This window comes from Lemur catta, chromosome 14 (genome assembly GCF_020740605.2).
Source record: "Lemur catta isolate mLemCat1 chromosome 14, mLemCat1.pri, whole genome shotgun sequence".
Classification (NCBI taxonomy): Eukaryota; Metazoa; Chordata; class Mammalia; order Primates; family Lemuridae; genus Lemur; species Lemur catta.
The window spans coordinates 57,152,032-57,174,258 of record NC_059141.1 but is presented as its reverse complement, the minus strand read 5'-3'; the positions used below and the strand labels follow the sequence as shown (position 1 = coordinate 57,174,258).

Sequence of the window (22,227 nt, the reverse complement as noted above, 5' to 3'; positions counted from 1 at the left end):
ATTGCCAAGATTACTAAACCTCAGTGTGACACAAATGATACTTCTAAATGGACTTGAAGACAAAGGCATTTGACCTTGCAGTGGGACATAAGTAATGTACATACAGCTAGCTCATTTTAAAATGCGAAACAGAATACTTTGCTATTTCAAGTTTCAGTTACAAGATAAATGCAATAAAATTATTTTTAAGATCTCTAAGTAAACAGCACACAGATCTTTAAATAAATTAAATGTGTTAATGTTTTCCATCTTTTAGATTTGTGAATATTTGTCCCTTAAATCAGTAGGATATTAATGGCAGTATTAGCATACAGTAGTTCAAACCTATCCCACGGACTTAGACCAACCAGTGCAATTAATTCTTTATCTTCACAAGTCCTAGTGTTCCAGGTAGAAGTTCAGCTGAAATTAAAACTGGTTATGAGGCTTTGTGATAAAAAGTGAAAAAAGAGATACTAGCTAGGTAGTCAAATATATTTTTACCTAAGTGGGAATCTGAATATTACAGAATTGTAAATTGTAGTGCTGCTTCTACCTGTTTCTGTTTTTTCAAATTGAGATGAGATTTTTTTTTCCCCCCTCAAAGCTTTAAGCTAACTAAAAACTTCTTTGGGCAGAGGTTGGGGAAAATGACAAAGTGATAGGTTTCTAAAAAACTGTAGAACTTTTCATTGACTTTACTTTGAAAATGTATAGTTTTGCACGTGAAACATTTTTAGCATTGCTTTTACATGTGTTATTCCGAAAAACAAAAGTTCTTCAAGTCTTAAATAAGTTTTTTTTTCTAAACAGATTTATGAAAATATGCATCAGTTTAATACTGTCTTGGAATTCATGAGATGGAAGCATAGGTCAAAGCTGTTTGGAGAAAATTGGAAACACAGTTTTATCTAGCTGCATTTCCGAGGTAAGGAATAGACTTTTCCTTTTAATAAAATAATTAAAATAATATGAAAATTCTCATTTCTTAATGATTGAAAATTATCACTGCAACATTTCAGCTTCTTTAGTTTCTTTAAAACACCACTTTATATTAATTTCTTTAATCACCTTGCTCATAAGTTCATAAGTAATTCTAATATATTTTCCTCTTACAAAGGTTGAGCCTTTTCAAGAGTGAAAAATGTTTATTCTTACTAATATCACTTTATTAACTGTACTTGTAGAAAATAAGCATTAAATGGTTTATTTACTTATTTCTTCTAAGATTGCAAAGCAGAGTTCAGAATGGTAGATTATATTGAAAAAAATGAATGTTTACATTATTCTGAAAGTTTCACAAATTTTAGAACTCAGGAGAAGATTTTTAACATGTCAGGATGATAGATCTTTGGAAATAGAATTTGATTTAAAGAAGCAGGAAATAGAACTTAAAGAAATAGGAGCTGCAGTCATGCCAGAAACAAGACAAAGGAAGCCATTCTAAGACAATGTGTACTGGGAAATCAAGCTCATTGGTGTAAAAGCCATACTGAAATTGTCAAGTAAAAGGTTTGAATTCTTCAGGGATCTACGTTTTAAAAAATAGACAGGGCATACATTTTTATGAAGCAGTCTCTATTTTCACTTCTGGAAGTGGTAGGCTTTGCCTGTTGCTTCTGCTCACAGCTTTCACTCATCGTCCACGGCCCCTGCCAAACTGGCTCCTCTGAAAATACTGTGACTCTCTAATTCTTTTATTAGTTTTCATATTCTTTAATTGCTGTAGTAATTGTCATTTTTTCCTTCTTGAAATTCTCTTGGTTTCCATGACCCTGTGCTCTTCTAATTCTACTTCTTTAGTTAGTCCTTCACAATTTTTTCCTTTCTGATCTTACTCTTAAATAATGACCTCAAGGTTTTATCTTTGAAATTCTTCTATTTTTTTCTTTGTCTTTCCTAATCTAATGATTTCAGCAATTACCTCTAAAATGATCTCTCTCAACTTTCTCTCTCAGGTGTTACATTTTCTCTAAGATTCAGACCCATAATTTCAACTATTTGCAGGATGGCTTAGCGTGTTAACACCGCAGACTTCACATTCATTGTCTACCGCTTAGTTCATCATGAGCTTCACACCCAATATCCCTTTCTTTTAGTGGACCTCTTTGTCACACAGGCTCAAAGTCTCAGTCCTGTATCTGATTCCTCATCTTTTGCTTCCTGCCCTCAGCCAGAGCCCCAGTCCTACTAGTTTTACCTCTGTAATGTGTCACAAATGTTTTCATTGTCTCCTTTTTTTCTAATCTCCCTTCACCATCCAAGTAAAGACAAACTCTAATATTAAAACCTCTCAGAAGTATAGCAGTGAGTGAGTGACACCTTTGCCTCCATTTGCCCAATTTTTTCCCCCTTTAAACATGTATCAAACACCTGGTCTATGCCAGGCACTGTGTTAGGTGTTGAAAACACAAAATGGTCAGTAAATCAGGTTCCTTGCTTTACTCTCAAAGAATAGCCTGTTGAGAGATGAGCATGTAAACAGTTATTCAAGTACAATTCGAAAAGTGCTATATTATAATTGAAAAAGTGTATTGGATCATTCCATACTGTACACATACATCATAACATCACTTTGTACCCCATAGTTATATATGATTATAATTTTTCAAAAAAAATGTAAACAATACACATGTAACCATGTCAAAAGAAAGTGTTGGCATCACCTAGAAAGGCTAAGGAGAAAATTGTCAGGCAGAGTTCATGTAAGAAATGATATTTGAACAGAGTCTTGAAGGATGAGTAGAAGATTGCTGAGTGGAAATTGGAAGGTATGATATTATAAAATATATATTTCATTAGTCAAATTGTATCCTGGCATACAACTAAAATCCTTGGAATCTCCAAAGTGATGTCTTTTTGTATGCTAATGATTGACTGGCTGGCAGCACCTAGGTAGCTTCAGGGTGGAGGCTGGTCGCCAGAAAGACCAGGGCAGGATTAGAAGGTTGGGATTTACACTCCCACCCCCGCCAAACTTTGGGGAGGGGAGAAGAGCTAAAGGTTAAGTTAATCAGCAGTTGCCAGTGGTTTAATCAATCATGCCTGTATAATAAAGCTTCCATAAAAACTCCAAAAAACTGGGTTTGGAGAGCTTCAGGCTAGCTGAGCATGTGGAGGTTCCTAGAGGGTGGTGCACCCTGGAAGGGCATAGAAACTCTGCACGCCTTCCCCGTACTTTGCCCTATGCACCTCTTCTTCTGTATCCTTTGTGACATCCTTTATAATAAACCAGCAAACCTGTTTCCCTGCTGTGAGCGCTCTGGCAAGTTAATCGAACTTGAGGAAGAGGCTGTGGGAACCCTGATTTACAGCTGGTTGGTCAAAAGCATGGGCAAAATAACCTGGGGCTTGCACTTAGCATCGGAAGTGGGGGACATTCTTAAGGACTGAGCCTTCAACCTGTGGGGTCTGATGCCATCTCCAGGTAGATAGTGTTGGAATTGAGTTGGAGGACACCCTGCTGGTGTCTGATGCAGAATTGACTACTTGCTTGTTTGTAGGGAGAAGTCCCCACACATTTGGTCATACAAGTCTTCTTTGTTGATTGTAGTGGTGAGAAAGCAGAGGGAAAACAGTTCGAGTTTTTTCCACACTCACAGAATGCAAGGGAATTAATTTTTTTGCTTTTTGGAGACAGAGTCTCACTCTGTGGGCCAGTCTAGGTACAGTGGCACTGTCATAGTTTACTGCAACCTCAAACTCCTGGACTCAAGCAGTCTTCTTGCCTCAGCCTCCCAAATAGCTGGGACTACACTGACCTGGCTAATTTTTGTACTTTTTATTAGAGACACAGTCTCGCTATGTTGCCCAGGCTGGTCTCAAACTCCTGGCTTCAGGTGATCCTCCCTCCTTGGTCTACCAAAGTATTAGGATTATAGGGATGAGCCACTGGGCCTGGCTGAATTTTAAAAAATTTTAGTAGTTGTATATTTATCTTGATACCTCCTGTTCATGACATGTAATCCTTACTTTTCTGTTCAAGTAATGGCAGTTCTTTCCCCTTTACTTTTTTCTGTTTTGGACTATGATTCAGAAACTGAAGTTAATCGTACCTTCAATTCATGACAGGAAAATTACTATCTTTGTTTTCTATAAGGCCCCTGAGTTGTTATTTTATAGTATCTCCTTTATTTGATCCTCCACTCTATTTTTCCTCTCCTTATGCCATAGGAAACCATTCTGATTTGTTTGCTATATTTCTTCGAATGAATGTATCCATATAAAACAAATTGTGTTCTTGGTGGGTGTGTATGTGTGTTTAATTAACACAAGTAAGTTTTGCTACAAACACTTTGCCTTTTTAAAATTTTTTCAACACTAGACAGAGCTCCTGTTGCTGTGTGTACACTTGTTCATTGCTTCTAATTTGTGTTTAGTGCCCCATGATGTACAATACACATTACTACTGTAAAGGGGCAGCATACTCTGTTTTAAAGCGCAGGCAGTAGAGCCAGATGGCTTCAGTTTGAATCCTGACTTTACCACCTCTTAGTTTGGGTTCCCTTGAAAGTCCAGCCTGAGAAAAGGACTTACAGCTGGTCATTTATCTGGGTGATGAACCAACAAAGCAGAAGCAAGAGAATGGAAAAAGCAGGCAGAGAAGGGAGTAGAGTTACATAAGGTGTATTAGTGAGCCAGTTGCCGATATGGGCAATAGAACTGGGGTTCTGTCCCCCTAGTAGCCCTCTGAACATACCTCTCTGTTGTCCCACCAAAGGACAGGGAGCTTGGGACATTTATCCACTGACTTTTTTTTTTTTTTTTTTTTTTTTTTTTTGAGACCGAGTCTCACTCTGTTGCCCGGGCTAGAGTGCCATGGCGTCAGCCTAGCTCACAGCAACCTCAAACTCGTGGACTCAAGCGATCCTCCTGCCTCAGCCTCCCAAGTAGCTGGGACTACAGACATGTGCCACCATGCCCGGCTAATTTTTTCTGTATATTTTTAGCTATCCAGATCATGTCTTTCTATTTTTAGTAGAGACAGGGTCTCGCTCTTGCTCAGGCTGGTCTTGAACTCCTGACCTCAAGTGATCCTCCTGCCTTGGCCTCCCAGAGTGCTAGGATTATAGGCATGAGCCACCGCGCCCGGCCTATCCACTGACTTTCATCTTTTATTAATTGAGAGTTGTTCCATGAGCTTTAACTCTAGCACTTCTGTGGTTCCTCTGTACTGCTGAACTATCTTCTTTAGGTTTGAAGAAGTCTCTGAGGAGAAAAACAGAGCAGTGCCTGGGCTCGTACTTGATGCCAGATACTGTCGGACAGTGCCTGGAACTGTCCACAGTGGCTGCAGTGAGAAAGGTGGGCTGAGGGAATGTGTTGTACAGCCCTGCAAGTGTCTGCTAGAGTTAGCCCCTTGCATCACTAAGATTACCTCATGCCCCATTAAGTCCACTCTGTCCCTGATCCTTTAGTGTGGTAGCTGGTTATAATCACTAATAGAAATATCTAAAACAAGAGGGTTAGTAGAATAAGCTTTAATCCCCACTAGTGCAGCTGGTCCTGAGGCCATAATTGATATTCACCATGAGATGCTCTACAGGGGTGTACTCTGGGCAAAGAAGGCGAACCCACATCTGGAGTAAGTGTTAGTTCTGCACCTCCTTGTGTTATTGGCATTCAGCAGTGGCAGTAATTAGATCACCCTTCATAAGAAGGCGCCTAGGCTGTTGTGCCCATGTAAAGCCTTCCTCTGTTGCTATAATGGCTCAGTTCATGGGCCTGTTGCTCAGGCATTGAGGCCAAGGTCAGAAGCTGGCTGACAGCCACTAACGAGTCATCCACTGGTAGTTGGGATGTAGTTAAATGCCTCTTCGGTTGGTGGTGATTTGTGGTGAGCATTAACATAAAACATAAAGATTGGCACTTTGCTGATTCCCATAGGGCCATCAACGTGCCTATTTTCCAGGCCTCTTTTCTCTTATTTTCCTGTTTTGCCCCTTCCATCCCTCTAACCAATCAGCCAAACCATTCTCCGGTGCCCAGAGGCCCACGTTTTTTCTCCTCTGCTCACTTTTCCCTTCACGATACCCATTGAAAGAATGTCCTTTCACCGTTGTCTTTCACAGCTCTCTGAGTAGGGCTATAGAGCAGCCGCAGTCCGTTTTTCACTTGTGTCTGTTAACCAGGACCCAAGTTTACCTACCATGAGGTTATTGGTGCAAGGAGAAATTAAAAAATCAGTGTGACGGGGTAGGACACATGAGGTGCTGGGTTACCTCTTACAGTTTACTGGAGGCAGGCCCTCTAGACCTGTCTAGGCTCTATTCCAAATACACCAGTTCCACCCTGGGATGGATTGCTGCTGCACCTGGCCTTGTGAATTGGTGGATCATGATGGGTAGCTCTGGTCATAAAATCCTTGGTGCTCTGTGGTTGAGTTCTCCACTGGGGTCCAGCGTCGTATCAGGAACTGCTTTTGAGACAGGGCTGTCGAAGGCTTGTGCTTGCTTCGGGAAGTCTAGAGGTCTGTGCTGCAACTCTCCTGTAGGGACTTACCAGAAAATCTGCACAGCGTCTCAGTCTACCACTGATACCTCTAGTGCCCTTGAGCTTAGTGAGCCTGAGCATCAGGGCAGTTAGCTCTGGGGCTTGATTTGCTGAGAGCCTCTTCTCCTCTGGCCCTTAATCTAAACTGACAGCTTCAGAATCACCTGATCTGTTAGTTCTGCTTAAGTGGTTGTAGTTTTAAGCTTAGTCTTCCTGCCTATTACTGAGTTTCCTTTAAATGAGTTATATTATTTTATGTTCACTCTTGGGGGTTTTGGGTTCCCTGAGCTCTTACTTAGTTCTGACTGTAGGCATCTGTTGTCCAGTAGGCATTGGAAGGCAGGAGTCTTTCTGTTCTGTGGATATCAAACTGTTACCCATTTCTCGAAGCTCTGGGAGGCGTCCTCAGTGTTTCTGGACACCTCCAAATGCAAGATTCTATAGCAGTGTAGCCTATGAGGGTTGCCTCTGGGTCTGCTGAGATGTATTAGGTCTAGCAGCCTATTGAGGGCCTGCGTGCAGCCTTGCTGCACTTAGCCCTAGGCACGTAGAAAAGATGAGCTGTATCTTGAATATTGGTTTCTCTTCGGACCCCATTGAAAATCTAGTCACACACCCACTCACTTTTGTAGAGAGGCCTAGAACTCATGGTCTCAGAAACATCATCCAGGCCTTGTCCTCAGGCTCTTTAGTTCTTATGCTACTCCAGAAAAAGAGACATAGAAAGTTTGTTCTCACTCTTCCATTCTGACTGCCTCCTTTTTTTTTTTTTTTTTGAGACAGAGTCTTGCTCTGTTGCCTGGGTTAGCGTGCCGTGTTGTCAACCTAGCTCACAGCAACCTCAAACTCCTGGGCTCAAGCAAGGGATATTCATGCTTCACCCTCCCGAGTAGCTGGGACTATAGGTGTACACTACCACAACAAGCTTATTTTTTCTATTTTTAGTTGTCCAGCTAATTTCTTTCTATTTTTTAGTAGAGATGGGGTCTCACTCTTGCGGAGGCTGGTCTCAAACTCCTGACCTCAAGTGATCCTCCTTCCTTGGCCTCCCAGAGTACTGGGATTATAAGTGTGAGCCACCACACCCAGCTGCCTCTTCATAACTAAATTTTTAAGATATCATTATTTTTTTCTTAATTTTAAGTTTGGTAGGTTATGTTTCTCCTTTACTTACTTGATCTGTCTCCAGTTTAGGTGCTTTTAGATTCAGGTTGTTTGTGAATATGCAGCTGCATATGATATAGTTGGGGAGGGCATGCAAGATTTTTGGTCGCATCTTTTCATGCTCTGTAGTGACATTTCAGTTCATAATATTGTCTTCCAGCCTAATAACCTCTTTCCTGCACTTCCATCTTATTGTTTCAAGCATGTGTAAGGTAATTTCCAATCTAGGTGCCTTAGATAGAAATTCCTATTTAACCTCTGATCACATCTACTTCCTACATTCTTTTCTTCCTCCCTCCAGTCTTCCCTTCCCCCTTCCATCTTTTGTGGAGTAGAGGTTAGGGAAGGCCTCACTGCCTCTTTTTAAAACAGTTTTTTAATTTTTAAAAGATTACATAAGCAACATCTAAATAAGTTCTTATATAAAATTTTAAATGATAAGCACCAAAGCCTAAGTCCCTTTTCACTACCCTTTCACCCCATTGCCTTCCTCTGTCCCATTTCCATCTCAGTGACCTCTTGTTTTTAGGTCAGGTTATATTGGTCTGTTTATGTATTCTTTTCCTTCATTAGTTAATTTTGGTATTTAATATCTTTCTTAGTACTAAGGTAATTCAAAATATGAAATAAGCCAGAAATATTTTCAAAAGAGGTCTATTAGGGTTCTCCATTTTATGATGCAGATCTAAATTTCTTTTCTGTGACATCTAGAAATCACAAAAGGGTGGTGATTATGGGAGCAAACTTCTTGAGCTAGCACTTGGATAGAGATTGTTGGGTCAGTAGTAACTGGCTGTTACCATACAGTTTGGACGTGTATTTTTAGGTGGCAATGTACTAATAAAGAACTGTTAAAGTGCATTATGTGATTTTATAGTTGGCTTAACTCCCCAATTATATTTCTCTTAATGGGAGATTAATATTATTTTTATTCCTTTTATTCATTTATTGAATATTTGTTGCTTTACTTAGTAATGTGCTAGGCAGTGGAGATTACAATGCTGCAAGGTAAGTAAAAATATCACCTGACTAAGCTTTATGAGAGGAGGAATCGTGTCTGTTTTATTTGTCTTGGATAGTCAGTACATGGCACATAACCAAGTTAGTTTTTGAGTGAATGTTCCAGTTCTGTGAAGCAGCTGTGGTGCGTTCCTGGGTGCACTAGAAGTAGAGATGAGACACCCCAAGCAGCTGGATGAGTAGGGATCAAGGATTGCCTACAGTTGGTAACTCCTAGTTAAGTTTTTTTTGTTTTGTTTTGTTTTTTAATTTTGAAGAATGCTTCACAAATTTGCCTGTCATCCTTGCACAGGGGCCATGCTAATCTTCTCTGTATCATTCCAATTTTAGTATGTGTGCTGCCGAAGTGAGCACTCCTAGTTAAGCCTTGAAGAGTGAATTGTACATAACCTAGCAAAGACCAAAGGGAGAGCACAAAGGGCGTGCAAAGGAATGGAAGTCTGGAGGGGAATGCCTGTGAAGTTAGAGGGGCTGCAAGGGCTTCCGCATTGTAAGGCTGTGGAGGAGTGGGAGGACGCTGGTGGAGGGCTTGGCAGAGCCAGGTCACAAAAATTCTTCTTAAGTCTTGCTAACTCCATCCTATGAAATGAGAATATTTTTAGTTTTTTGAGCAGAGAAAAGGATAAGATCATTTGGTTGGAAGTTCTAGCCAAATGCAGTGGCACACGTCTGTATTCCCTGCTACTCTGGAGGTAAGGAGGGAGGATCACTTGAGACTAGGAGTTTGCGGCTGCAGTGACCTAGGATCCTACCTGTGAATAGCTATGATGCCCAGGCCTGGCGACAGATTGAGGCCCTGCCTCTTCGATGATGATAATAATAAAAGAGTTAATCTCTTACAATTCTTAGAAAACATACATTCTTTTAAGCACACATGGAGCATTTTATGAAGGTGACCATTTATTGGGCTGTACAGCAAGTTCTAATACATTTCAAATAATATCAACCATGTCTTCTGACAAGAAATGTACTTTGGTTGGAAATGAATAACAAATTGTATGTATGCACACTTGGAAATTTTAAAACACATTCTGTAAAGCCCACAGATCAAAAATAATAATGCAAATCAGAAAACATCTGGAATAAAACAATAAAGAAAATTAGGAGATACTAAAACTTGTGTGATACACTGACATCCTGTGTATTTGTATTTTAAAATAATTAAATATTAATAAGCTGTTCTAATTTTAATTGGGGAAGAAAAAAATAAATTCCAGTGAAGTAATATAAAAGATGATAAAAAGAAAAGCTAATACTTACAGAGCGCTTGCTGTGTACCAAGTACTGATTAATTTCTTTTCAAGGATTATCTCATTTAATCTTTACCAAGCCGTATGAGGTGGGTGCTGTTACTTTCACCACTTTACACATGAGGAAACTGAGGCACAGAGAGAAACTTATCCAGGCTTCTAGCTAATAAGTGATAGAATTTGGGGTCTGAAAGAAAAAAGAATTTGGGGTTTGAAATAATGAATTTTTTAAAAAGATACATTGAAGAGGATTAACAAAGCCAAAAGTTGTTTTTCTGAAAAGGTCAATAAAGCATTTGAAAGATCAGTCGAGAAAAATACTAAAAGCCCAAATAATACTGGAAATGTAAAAGGGGATATAACTTCAGATACAGAAGAGACTTTTTAAAATAACCAAATACCTTAAATAACTTTATGCCAATAAATTTTACAATTTAAACAAAAGGACAGCTTTCTAGAAAGTCATAACTTAATAAATTTGATTCAGACTAAAGAGAAAACCTGGATATTTCTGTAACTACTAAACAATTGAATTTGTAATTTAAAGAGCTACCCCCTCCCATATGCTTACAGGTAAGTCCTTGACCCAGGTGATTTTAAGAGTGAATTCTTTCAAACTATTCAGGTGGTAGATATGTCCCTGTTTACACAGACTGTTCCAGAGAATAGCAAAATAGTTAGTTCCTCAGTTTATTGTATGTGGCTAGTATAACCTTGATACCAAAACCAGGCGTGAATAATATGAAAAAAATACAGGCCAGTCTTGCTTATGTAAAACCTAGTAATAGCAAAACAAATCCAGTAGTATATTTAACCATTGTATATATCATGTCTACAGTACTGACTGTAATATAATTCTGACAGAGTTAGCATCAGACTCCACAGGTTTAAGGGCACAGTCCCCTACAAGATGGTCCACTGCAGATGCCAGTTACAAGTTTGGTGGTTCCCGGGCACATGGGCTTCTGGTTAATTAGCTACAAATCTGGGGGTTTCTCTGAATCGCCTTAAGTTTGATAACTCACTGAAATGACTTGTCCAACTCAGGAAAGCAGTATACATACAATTATGGTTTCATTATAAAAGTTACAGATCGGGACCGGCCAAATAAAAGAGACACAGACTGAGATCTGTGAGGGTTCCAAACATGATGCTTCTGTGCCCTCTTCTGCTGGAATGAGGGCATGTCATTCTCTAGGTACATCAATGCATTCGCCCACCAGGAGGCTTACCTGAGCCACAGTGTACGGAGTTTTATATGTAGCCATGATTGAATAATTGGCTGTGTCTTCAGCCTTCTCCCCTCCCTAGAGGTTTGGCTGACTCAAAGCCTCAAACCCTCTAATCACATGGTGATCTTTCTGGTGACCAACCCCCATCCTCAGTCATCTTGTTAGCATAGACTCAGGAATGATCCATGAGGCTCACAAATAGCAAAGATACTCCTATTATCAAGGAAATCCCAAGGATTTAGAGGTTTCCTCCCAGGACCTAGAACAAAGACCAAATTATTCATTATACAGTAATAACAAATTGAAATTATCTCAGGAATCCAAGAATAGTTTACTCCAAAACTTAAAGACTTGAAACACTTACTGACTTACAGGAATTGAAGAGCAGCTTAGCTGGGTGTGGTTCTAGCTCAGGATGTCTCGTGAGGTTGCAATTGAGGTATCAGCAGGAGCTGCAGCCATCTGAAGGCCCGACTCCGGGAGGATCCACTTCCCAGACAGCTCACTCACATGGCTGTTAGCAGAAGGCCTCAGTTCCTCACACCAGCAGCATCTGGCTTCCCCCGTAACGTGATCCAAGCAAGAGAGCAAGGAGGGAGCTGCAGTGCCTGTTAAGACCTAATGTCAGAAGTCATACTTTGGGACTTTTTGTTTGTTCTTTTTGTTAGAAGGAAGTTCACTCAGTTTAGCGCATAGCAGAGGAATTGGTGTCCACCTCTTAAAGAGAGGTACGTGAAAGAATTTGTGGACATACTTAAAAACTACCAAAGATGGTGTATTCTTCAAGAAAGTTCTTAATGTGAATTAGTATATTTTTTGTGAATTAGTGTTAATTTATTTATATTTTGAAGGAGAAGAATCCCGTGATCGTATCACTAGGTGGAGAAAAACCACTGATGAAGTTTAACTCCATTCATGATGAAACCTCTCAGCAAACTGAGAATAGAGGGGAGCTTCCTTCATGTGATAGAGTATCATTACATTTTAAATTAATTTAGGAACAATTGACATACCTGATATTGAGGCTTCCTATATATAACATGATACATCTTTCCGTTTATTAAAGTTTATTCTTATGTCCTTTACTATTTTAAAATTGTGCTTATCACTGTTTTGTATTTGGAACTGCAAAATGATAAATCAAAAATGAAGGTTGAAAGTCCTAGCCAGAGCAGTTAGGCAAGAGAAAGAAATAAAGGGCATTTTAAATTAGAAAGAAGAAGTCACATTTTCCCTATTTGCAGATGACCTATCATACATACATACATATATAGAAAACCCTAAAAGCTTCACCAGAAAACTTTTAGTACTGATAAATGAATTCAGCAAAGTTGCAGGATACGAAATCAACATACAAAAAATCAATAGCATTTCTATAGACCAATAATGAACTAGCAGAAAAAGAAATCAAGAAAGCAATCCCATTTATAGTAGCTACAACCTCCTCCCACCAAACAAAAAAACACCCTAGGAATGAATTTAACCAAGGAGGTGAAAGATCTCTACAAGGAAAACTGTAAAACGCTGACGAAAGAAATTGAAGAGGACACAAACAAATGGAAATACATCCCATGTTCATGGTTGGAAGAATTAATATTGTGACAATGACTGTACCATCAAAAGCAATCTACAGATTCCTTACAATTCCTGTAAAAATACCAATGACATTCTTCCCTGAAACTAGGGGGAGAAAGTCCTAAAATTCATACGGAAACACAAAAGACTGCAAATAGCCAAAGCTATCCTGAGCAAAAAGAAAAAAGCTGGAGACATCACACTAACAGACTTCAAAACATGATACAAAACCATAGTAAACAAAACAACATACTACTGGCATAAAACCAGACACGTAGACCAATGGAACTGAACAGAGAACCCAGAATTAAATGCATGCATTTACAACCAGCTGATTCTCAACAAAGACTCCAAGAACAAACATTGGCAAAAGGACAGTCTCCTCAATAAATGATGATGGGGAAATTGAAATGAAATAGCATTCAACCTTACAGAAAGGAGGAAATCCTGTCATTCACAGCAACAGGGGCTTGGAGGATATTATGTTAAGTGAAATAAGCCAGGTACAGAAAGACAAATACTGTGCATTCTCACTCATGTGGAAGTTTAAAATGGTATCGTAGAAATAGAAGAGTGGTTACTAGAGGCTGAGAAGGGGAGAGTTGTGGGGAGGGGGATAGCGAGAGAGTGGTTAATGGACAAAAATTACAACTAGATAGGAGGAATAAGTTCTAGTGTTTTATAGCACTGTGGGGTGACTATAATTAACAATTTATTATATATTTTTAAAATGCTAGAAGAGAGAATTTTGAATGTTCCCAATACAAATGATAAATGTTTGGGGTAATAGATATGCTAATTACCCTGATTTGATCATTAAACATTGTATACATGTATCAGAATATCACATTTTACCTCATAAATACATACCAATTATGTCATTAAAAGTAAAAGCAAAAAAAAATTGTCAGAATACAGTCATCCCTCAGGATCTACAGGGGATTGGATCCAGGAACCTCTGCAGATACCACAGTTGGCATATGCTCAAGTCTTGCAGTCAACCCTGTGGAACCCGTACAAATGCAAAGTTGGTCCTGTGCATCTGCGGGTTTCATGTTCAGTGAATACTGTATTTTTGATCTGTGTTAGGTTGCTATACAAAGGCCAACTGTACTGGGGGAAAAATGCATATATAAGAGGACCCTTGCAGTTCAAACCTTTGTTGTTCAAGGGTCAACTTTATCTACCAAAACCATTGCTTATACCAAAGTATTAGAAACCATCTAAAAGGTCCATCAACATGTTTGGGCATGGTGGCATGCACCTGTGTTCCCAGGAAGGAGACTGAGGTGAGAGGATCACTTCAGACCAGGAGTTGGAGGCTGCAGTACACTATGATCACTCTTGTTAATAGCCACTGCACTCCAGCCTGGGCAACATAGTGAGACCACATCCCTTAATAATATAAAAAATAAAATGTCCATTAACAGGAGGATGGGTAAATACAGCTATAAGATATTCATAGGACGGAAAACTACATAACAATGAATATGAATTAAGAATAACTACATGTATCCATCACGGAAATGTCTCACAATATTGTGTGAAAAAAAATTATGCATATGGAATGATAAAGTTTTTATACATCTATAGAAAGTTTAACAATTTGCGAAATAATGCTATTAAGTTACAATCCTTTCTTTAAAATAAAAAGACAAGTTGATGTTTAAACTAGAAATCTCAGAAAAAAATCAGGTGCCTGAGCTTAAAGAAAGATGTTAAAAGGGGAAAAAGGACAAATAAATGTCAAGTCCATTTCATGCCACAGAATTTAATGAAAACACCCTAAGCCCCAGTACATTTTAGCCTGAAGAGATGTGACGCAAAGTAAAGAAAATAAAATGTAGATGTCTTATTACAAGGGGGCAAGCTCTTCCTGGGTTTCCAAGTTCTTGGGCTTCACATTCATATAGCAGGAATACGTAATCTGAGGGTGTTTTTTTCTTAGACCTACATGTTTGTAATGTTTTGGCTTCCTATGCTGTAGTTTGTGGGTCATGCCTGTAAGGGAAGAATTGTTAAAGTTCTGATTTTAACACCCTTTGCTCTTATTCAGAGCAGTTAAGGACTTACAATTTATGTATAAATATAACTTTTGAACCTTTTCTTGTGCCTGCTTTCTTGTGCAATCAAAGATTGCAATTGAGTTTAAATAGTGCTTTGAGGTTCCTTTTGTCAGATCACATTGTTTGTACTAAAGAAAAGACTGTGTTTTCTTTTTGTCTGTGATTATTCTCACAGTCATTTAATGTAGTATAACTGTATGGTACTGCAACAGTACAACCCAAGCCATTGTTTGCCTTAAGCAGTATTTTAGATTTTGGGACATGATGTTTACTTATACAAGCCTTTCTTAAGACCTTTTAATTCATATCTCAAACTTGAGGATACGCATGAAAACAGTGGAAATTTTTCCTCACTGGATCTTGACACAGAGCTGGAAGTGAGCAAAAGGAAGTGGTGTGGTTTCTGTATCATTTCAGTTGTGTTGAGATAAGGAAATGGGATAGTTTATCCACTATGCTGCTCTTTTGGGAAAGTCTGGTTTGTATATAAAAAGTAAAAGGAATTGGCATAACGTTTTAATTCCTCCTGCTCTATTCAGTCATTCCTTCAGCAAATATTTATTTAGTACCAACTATATGCCAAGCACTGTTCTAGGACCTAGAAATACAGAGTGAATGAGACAGACTAACACTCCTGCCCTTGTGGAGTATATATTCTGGAACAGGTGGCAGGCAATAAACAAAATGAAAAGCAAATTATATATCAAATTACAGCATGACAACTGCTAAAAAGAAAAAAAAAATAGCAGGAAAGAGAGGATAGGAGTGCCAGGCATGGGGATGGGATTACAATTTTAAATAGGGTGGGCAGGAACCCTGTAAGAAAGGGGTTTTGAGTAAGTGCTTAGAAAGGGGTAAGGCAGCAAGTCATTACAGGTGTCCGGAGGAAAAATATGATAGGCAGAGGGACCCGCAAATGCAAAGGTCTTGCAGCAGGACTAGGGGGGCTGCATGTTTAAGGAACAACGAGGAGGCCAGTGCATCTGGAATGGAGTGAGTGCGGTCTGGCTGGCCGTTGTAGACTTTAGTTTTCAGTGTGAGTGACTGGGGGCACCAGTGGAGGGGTTTGCACAGAGGCATGATGTGGTTTAATACGCTTTTTCTTCGGATCACTGTGGCTGCTGTGTAGAGAGTACGTGGCAGGCAAGGGTGGAAGCAGGGGACCAGTTAGGAGGCTGTTTCACCAATCCAAATGAAGGTGTTAGTGGTTTGGACAGCAGTGAGAAGTACATGGGTTCTGGGTAGATTTTGAAGGTAGAATCAATGGATTTGATGACAGATAATATAAGGAATATGAGAAGGAGGGAAAAAGAGTCAAGAATAACTGAGATTTTAGGCCTGGGAAACTAGAAGAGTAATGAGGCTGTTAACTGAGGTGGGAAAGACTCAGGGTCTAGCATATTTAGGGGATGAGAAGAGAAAAGATCAGGAGTAATAATTATATAGCTGCTGATAACATTATTATGTCAATTTTTATACTATTTGAGCTGTCTTAAAAATAATTAGCTCTTTCTTATACCAGCCTGTGTTTCCTTTGCAAGTGTGTATCTTTTCTGACAAGACCTTTGACTTTATTCAGAATTGCTGATTTTATGCTAATCTAACCTAGAATACTAAAGTTTGCTTTTGCCTTTAATCCTTATATCGGCTAGAATGTTTTTGGTTGTAACAGAAAAACTGACTCTCTCTGACCTAAAAAATAGAATTTATTGGCTCTTAACTGAAAACTCCTTAAGTAATTCAAGGCTCCAGGCAAGGTAGCTTGAGTGGTTCATTGATGTCTCCAAGGAGAGCTGGCTTCTTTCAGTCTCCTAGCTCTGCCTTCTGGCCCATCATAGCTGCCAGCAGCTTCTGGACTGCTTTTTCCTTATTCAAATTCAGTCTGAAAGAATGACTTTGTTTCTGCAGTCTGCAGTCCCAGAAAAGTCCTGAGACTCCATCAGACCAACTCTTAACTTTTCTTTGTGGCATAGAATTTAGAATACGCTGATAGGCTTAGCCCAGGACAGAGCCTCTACTCCTGGAGCTTAGAGAAAATCTTTATACTTTGAATTTTTTTTAAATTATAAATAGGAGTAAAAAGTGGAGAGAAATGGTTGAGTTTTAAATTGCTTTTACATTGTACAAGCACTGTGGTTAATACAGCAAGAATGATTCGTTTTTAAAGCAGTCAGGTGGGAAGAAAAGAATAAAAAGTAAAATTATATTCAGACATTAGTTTGATCAAGATAATTTTTCTTCTTAGAGACCTAATATTGTTGCCACTTGAATAGCTGGAACTGCAAAGGGACCTTTAGATGATAATGAAATATGATAATTGCAACATACTATTGAAGAATCATTGTTTATCAACAAGGAGGACACTGTTGACATTTGGTTGAGACAGTTCTTTATTTTGAGGGATTGTCCCTGCACATTGCATTGTATTTTCCATCTTGGTCCCTGGTCACTGTATGTCTTGTCATATCCCAGACATTATTCCAACCAAAAAATCATCTACATATTTTTAGATCTTCTTAGGAAGGGGTGGTAGCCCAGCTACTGCTGCCCCCTAAGGAGTTCAGAGCTGGGGTTTTGAGAAGCTGGGGCTAAGACTCTGAGGAGTAGGTACCGCTGGGTCCAAAAGGGTGCCCAGAGGCTAGTAGTAGGAGTGTGGACGGAAGCTGGGAACCAGAGCAAACTGCTGCTGCCTGTTGTAAAGGGTGGCGTTCAGGCAACTCTTAACAGAAACAGCCAACCAAATCAGGGAAAAAGAAAGTCAGTCCCTTCTCTGCTTGCTCCTCCAGCTTCCTCTAGTTCCCTGAACCCATCAGGGAGCCAGCAGGTGAAGGACATGTTGTTAGCAGTGTCCTAGCTTCAGCATCAGAAAGCAGAGTCTATATACATAGAATAGAAAGCTTTTGAACTGAAAAGCAATAGTGTAATAATGGACACAGTAGTTTGGGTTTTAATCCCATTGCTTTCCTACTAGCTCTTCTCATGCAGTAGTCAGTGGGATTTGGGCTTTGTCAGCAACAGATTTGCTCACTTACTGGTTGTGGCAAGTTTCTTAACTTGGGCAGTTTCTTAACTTTGCTGAGTTTCACTTTCTCCTTGCAAAGTTATGAAGATGAAATAAAATCTTATGTGGCTAAATAAAAAAAATAACTTCTGGGTTTTTTTTAAATGTACTTAGTTATGATATGCTGGAGTAAACATTGCATTTTGGATTAGGAGACCTGGGTGTTAATTAATTTGTCCACTGTAGATACTAGCTGTCTGAAATTCAACAACTCACTTTATCTCCCTGAACCTATCTTTGTAAAAGTAGAATAATTTTACTTACTGTAAGGGTCATATAGATGGGATGATGCATGCAAGACTAATTTGAAAATTATAAAAATGACAAAGATGATGGTGTGCTAACATAATTAAGCAGTTACCATTAAATACTGTATAGATGAGATTCTCTCATTTAGTCTGCACAGAAGACTTAGATGTGTCTCGTGCTAGACCTTGAACTTTTACCACAATTATACTGATTTTATCTCTATTCAAATATTATGGAAAAACACAGACAGTATTGTTTACCAGTGTAGGTTGAGCATCCCTAATCCAAAAATCCCAAATCTGAAATGCTCCAAAATCTGAAACTTTTTAAGTGCTAACATGATGCTTAAGGGAAAATGCTGCTTGGAGCATTTTGGATTTGGGATGCGGAAACAGTAAGTATATATGATCCAAATATTCCAACATCCAAAAAAAAAAAATCCGAAATCCAAGACACTTCTGAATCCCAAGCATTTTGGATAGGGCACACTCAACCTGTATACATAATATGTACCCACAGGGGTGACCAGACCCTCTCCCCTTCCAGGCATTTCTGCAACTACTGATTCATTTCACCTGTTTTGGTCATTTGTGCTTATTCCAGAGGAGAAACGGGAGAATAACACCCAGATCTCTTAAATTAACAGCTGACAGACATTAAGAATGCCTTCTGAGCACAGATATGCCAAAGTTTGGTGTATGGCACAATCTAGTTCTAATTATTTGTGAAATTTTTAAATTTAATACAATTAAACGACCTTTGGTGAAACTAGGTTAGGGGATTTGCGGTACAGGGTCTTTTGAAAATAGATTATCTCCTATTTTTAAAGATATTTCATAAACCAGAAAGCATTTCTTGTGTATCTAATATTGAGGGCCCTAGTGAGGGAGCATAAAATGTACAAATGCATCAGCTATGTCCAGGAGCAGTGGCTCACACCTGTAATCCTAGCACTTTAGGAGGCTAAGGTGAACCAGGAAATTTGAGACCAGCCTGGGCAACATAGTGACACCCTGTCTCTACAAAAAATTTAAAAATTAGCTGGGCGTGGTGGCATGTTCCTCTAACTCTAGCTGCTTGGGAGGCTGAGGCAGGAGGATTGCTTGAGCCAGCCTTGGTAACAGAACGAGACACTGTCTCTAAAAAAAGAAAGGAAAAGAAAAAAAACTACAACAATAAAAAATGCATCAACTATATATAATGCTATACTAGTTTGTCTTGCCTCTTTGGTTCTGGAAGAATGTATACTTTGTTGGGGAAAATATCTTGACACAGAAGGAAAGTGAAGGTTTTGAGTGAGGAGGGGACAATTGAGCAGAAATACAAAGGTTAAATGTGTGATTTGTTTTGAATGAGTAACTGAGTATGGGCAACAGGTAGAGTCTAGTCAGAAAGTAATTTCAAGGGTGGTGATGAAATTAGTAGCCTCAAGGTGATAAAGACCTGGCAGTCTATAAAGTGGAACTTCTTCCCCATTTCTATTTTAGGTCAGAATTTAGCTATATGGTTGGTTCTCTTTGCTCCTGGTTCATGGGTATAATTGTCAGAGTTTCTAAAAGACCTTGTTATGAATGTCTTGCCCTGCCCCTAGCAAGATCTCACAGCATGGACTCCAGGGCAGGCTTTTTGGTAAGATTTGTGTGTATTACCTCAGATACACTCACACAACTCTTTAAGCAAGTTATTTTCTTAAGCATTTGTATTTAGATTTGGGTGAAATTGTTACTGATAAAAAAAAAATTACCATGAGTTCTCTTGCTCCAGTTGTACATGTGTATATTAATTTAAGAGATTGATGGGGAGGAGGTTAGAAATCAGGGAAGGAATGGATGAGTTGCTGGTTAAGGGAAAAGACGATATTCTTATGCTAATGCAAGCTCTGGATAAGAAGCAGAGCAGCCGTGCAAACAATGGCTGTGGAGCCAGAAAGTCTGCAGTGAGCCCTTTCCTTCTCCAAAAGCTTGTCAGACCAGGCGCCTGGAGCTGCCTGGGGGAGGGACCCCTGGAAAGGCGACTTTTCTCCCTGCTATTTTATGGAATTGGCAGCTGGCCAGCTTGTTGGAAATTCCCAAACCTCTCTACTAGAAAGTAAAAATTAAGGGTGGGGGGCTTAACGGGAAGAGGAAAGAATGACTTTAGTCTGTTTTTTCAGCTGACTTCAGCCTTTTCCTGCTTTTTTTTTAAAATTCTAATTGAACTATTGATTCAGGCTTTTTGCTATTTGCTAAGCTTTAAAATTTTTTATTTCAAAAGAAATTATTTATATTTTATTGAGTAATTTTGCCCTAATGTTATTTTCCTGAAGAAGAAACTGCACCAATCTTTGTATATAGCAAAGAAAATACATTTATTTAGATGCCTATTTGGTTTGTTTAAGAGCTTTTAAATGCCAGCAGCGTTTTAAAGTTTTGATCATGTAGCATTTTAAATGTCTGCATGTCCTTATATTCTTGACATTGCAAGAGTAGGTATTTTTTAATTTACATAAAAATTCTGATGAGTTATTTAGGAATTAAAAAAAATATGTCTTATTCTCAGATGTTAGAATTATATAATAGTTTTAAGAGTGGTTGTAAAATAAGGTTAATATTTTGCTATATCATGATTATAGAAAGTTAATATGGGACAAGTAAAGAAGTCTTCAGTATTTGTTACTAATAATAACAATCACAATGATAACAATTGACATCTATTCCTTATTGAAGTGTTTAGTACTGATATGCAAGGTACTAACTCATTGGAGTTAGTAATATTATCCTCATTTTGTGGCTAAGGAGACTGAGACCTAGATAGCTTAAGTAACTTCCCCAGAGTCATACAGTAAGTAAGTACTGGAGTTGATATTTTAAACCAAGCAGGCTGACATCATAATTCACTCTCTTAAATTTGGTACCCGGGTTATGTATGATTTGAGAAGTGCCTTTACGTAGAACACAAAACTGATGTCATTTTTATGGAACCCATGGTTTAAAAGGGCAAATGTAGCAGTACATAGCATAGAACTAGGCATAGGATTTTTTCCCCTAAAATGAGCCTGCCTTATTGTGATAATTTGAAAACAAGAGCTTGCTTTTGGTAACTCCCTTGAAAGAAAGATGTCAGTTACACGATCCAGTTCTTAGGGCATTTTGACTATCTTGTATTGTTGTATTCCTTTTTTGTCTGTGCTTTTCAGACTTCTGTCTTGGTTGACTCTGCAGTGGCTCTCAGTGATTAGGCTTTTATTATTTCGACACATTTCTAATAATGATTGCATTAGTTATCTATTGCTGCCTAACAAATTACCCCAAAATGTAGCAGCTTAAAACAACTAACATTTATTCTCTCATACATTTTCTGAGGGTCAAGAATCCATTGGGGGCTGGGTGGTTCCAGTTTAGGGTTCTCATAAAATTGTGGTTAAGGTGTCTGTGAAGCTGCAGTCACCTGAAAGCTTCCCTGGGGCTGAAGGATCCACTTCCAGGGTGGCTCACTCATAACTGTCTGCAGGAGGCCTCAGTTCCTTGTCACATGGACTCTCTGTGAGGCTCCTTGAGTGTCCTTATGTCATGGCAGGTGGCTTCCCTCAGGTGAGTGTTTCAAGAGAGAGCAAGGAGAAAGCTTAAGTGCCTTTTATGACCTAGTCACAAGTCACACTGTTGTTTCCATCTTACTTTGTTAAAAGTGAGTCACTAAGTCCAGTTCACATTCAAGGGAGGGAATTAGGCTCTATCTTTAACTGTTAAAAATATCACTTGTGAATAGTAGTTTATATTTCAGCTGTGGTAATATACACAACATAAACGTTGTACATTCATGATCTTGGATCATGAACTTATTTTATCAGTGAATGTCACATAAATGTATGTGGTGTTAATGCACTTATTAATGCTATTTATTTATTTATTGTGACAGAGTCTCACTCTGTCACCTTGAGTAGAGAGTGCAGTGGTGTCATTATAGCTCACTGCAACCTCAGACTCCTGGGCTTAAATAATCTTCTTGCCTCAGCCTTCCAACTAGCTGACTAGGTGGGACTACACGCTTGTACCACAACTTCTAGCTAATTTTTTTTTTTTTTTTTTTTTTCTTAGTAGAGGCAGGGTCTCATTCTTACTCAGGCTAGGATGCAGTTTTTAAATGAACAGTTCTCTGTTCAT

General features: G+C 38.8%; 1 protein-coding gene and 1 non-coding gene across 2 annotated transcripts in view; one reads left to right on the top strand and one right to left on the bottom strand.

The window, feature by feature from the left end:
* The window catches only part of BMPR1A (bone morphogenetic protein receptor type 1A), a 136,437-nt gene that overhangs the window by 63,773 nt on the left and 50,437 nt on the right, over positions 1-22,227 (top strand). Inside the window, exon 2 of the mRNA XM_045569039.1 lies at positions 793-907. The gene's annotated coding sequence lies outside the window, so the exon portion shown is untranslated. The remainder of the gene's footprint in view (positions 1-792; positions 908-22,227) is intronic.
* On the bottom strand, positions 8,903-9,009 carry LOC123650470. The gene has a single exon (XR_006739346.1). It is a non-coding gene; the product is annotated as a U6 spliceosomal RNA (small nuclear RNA).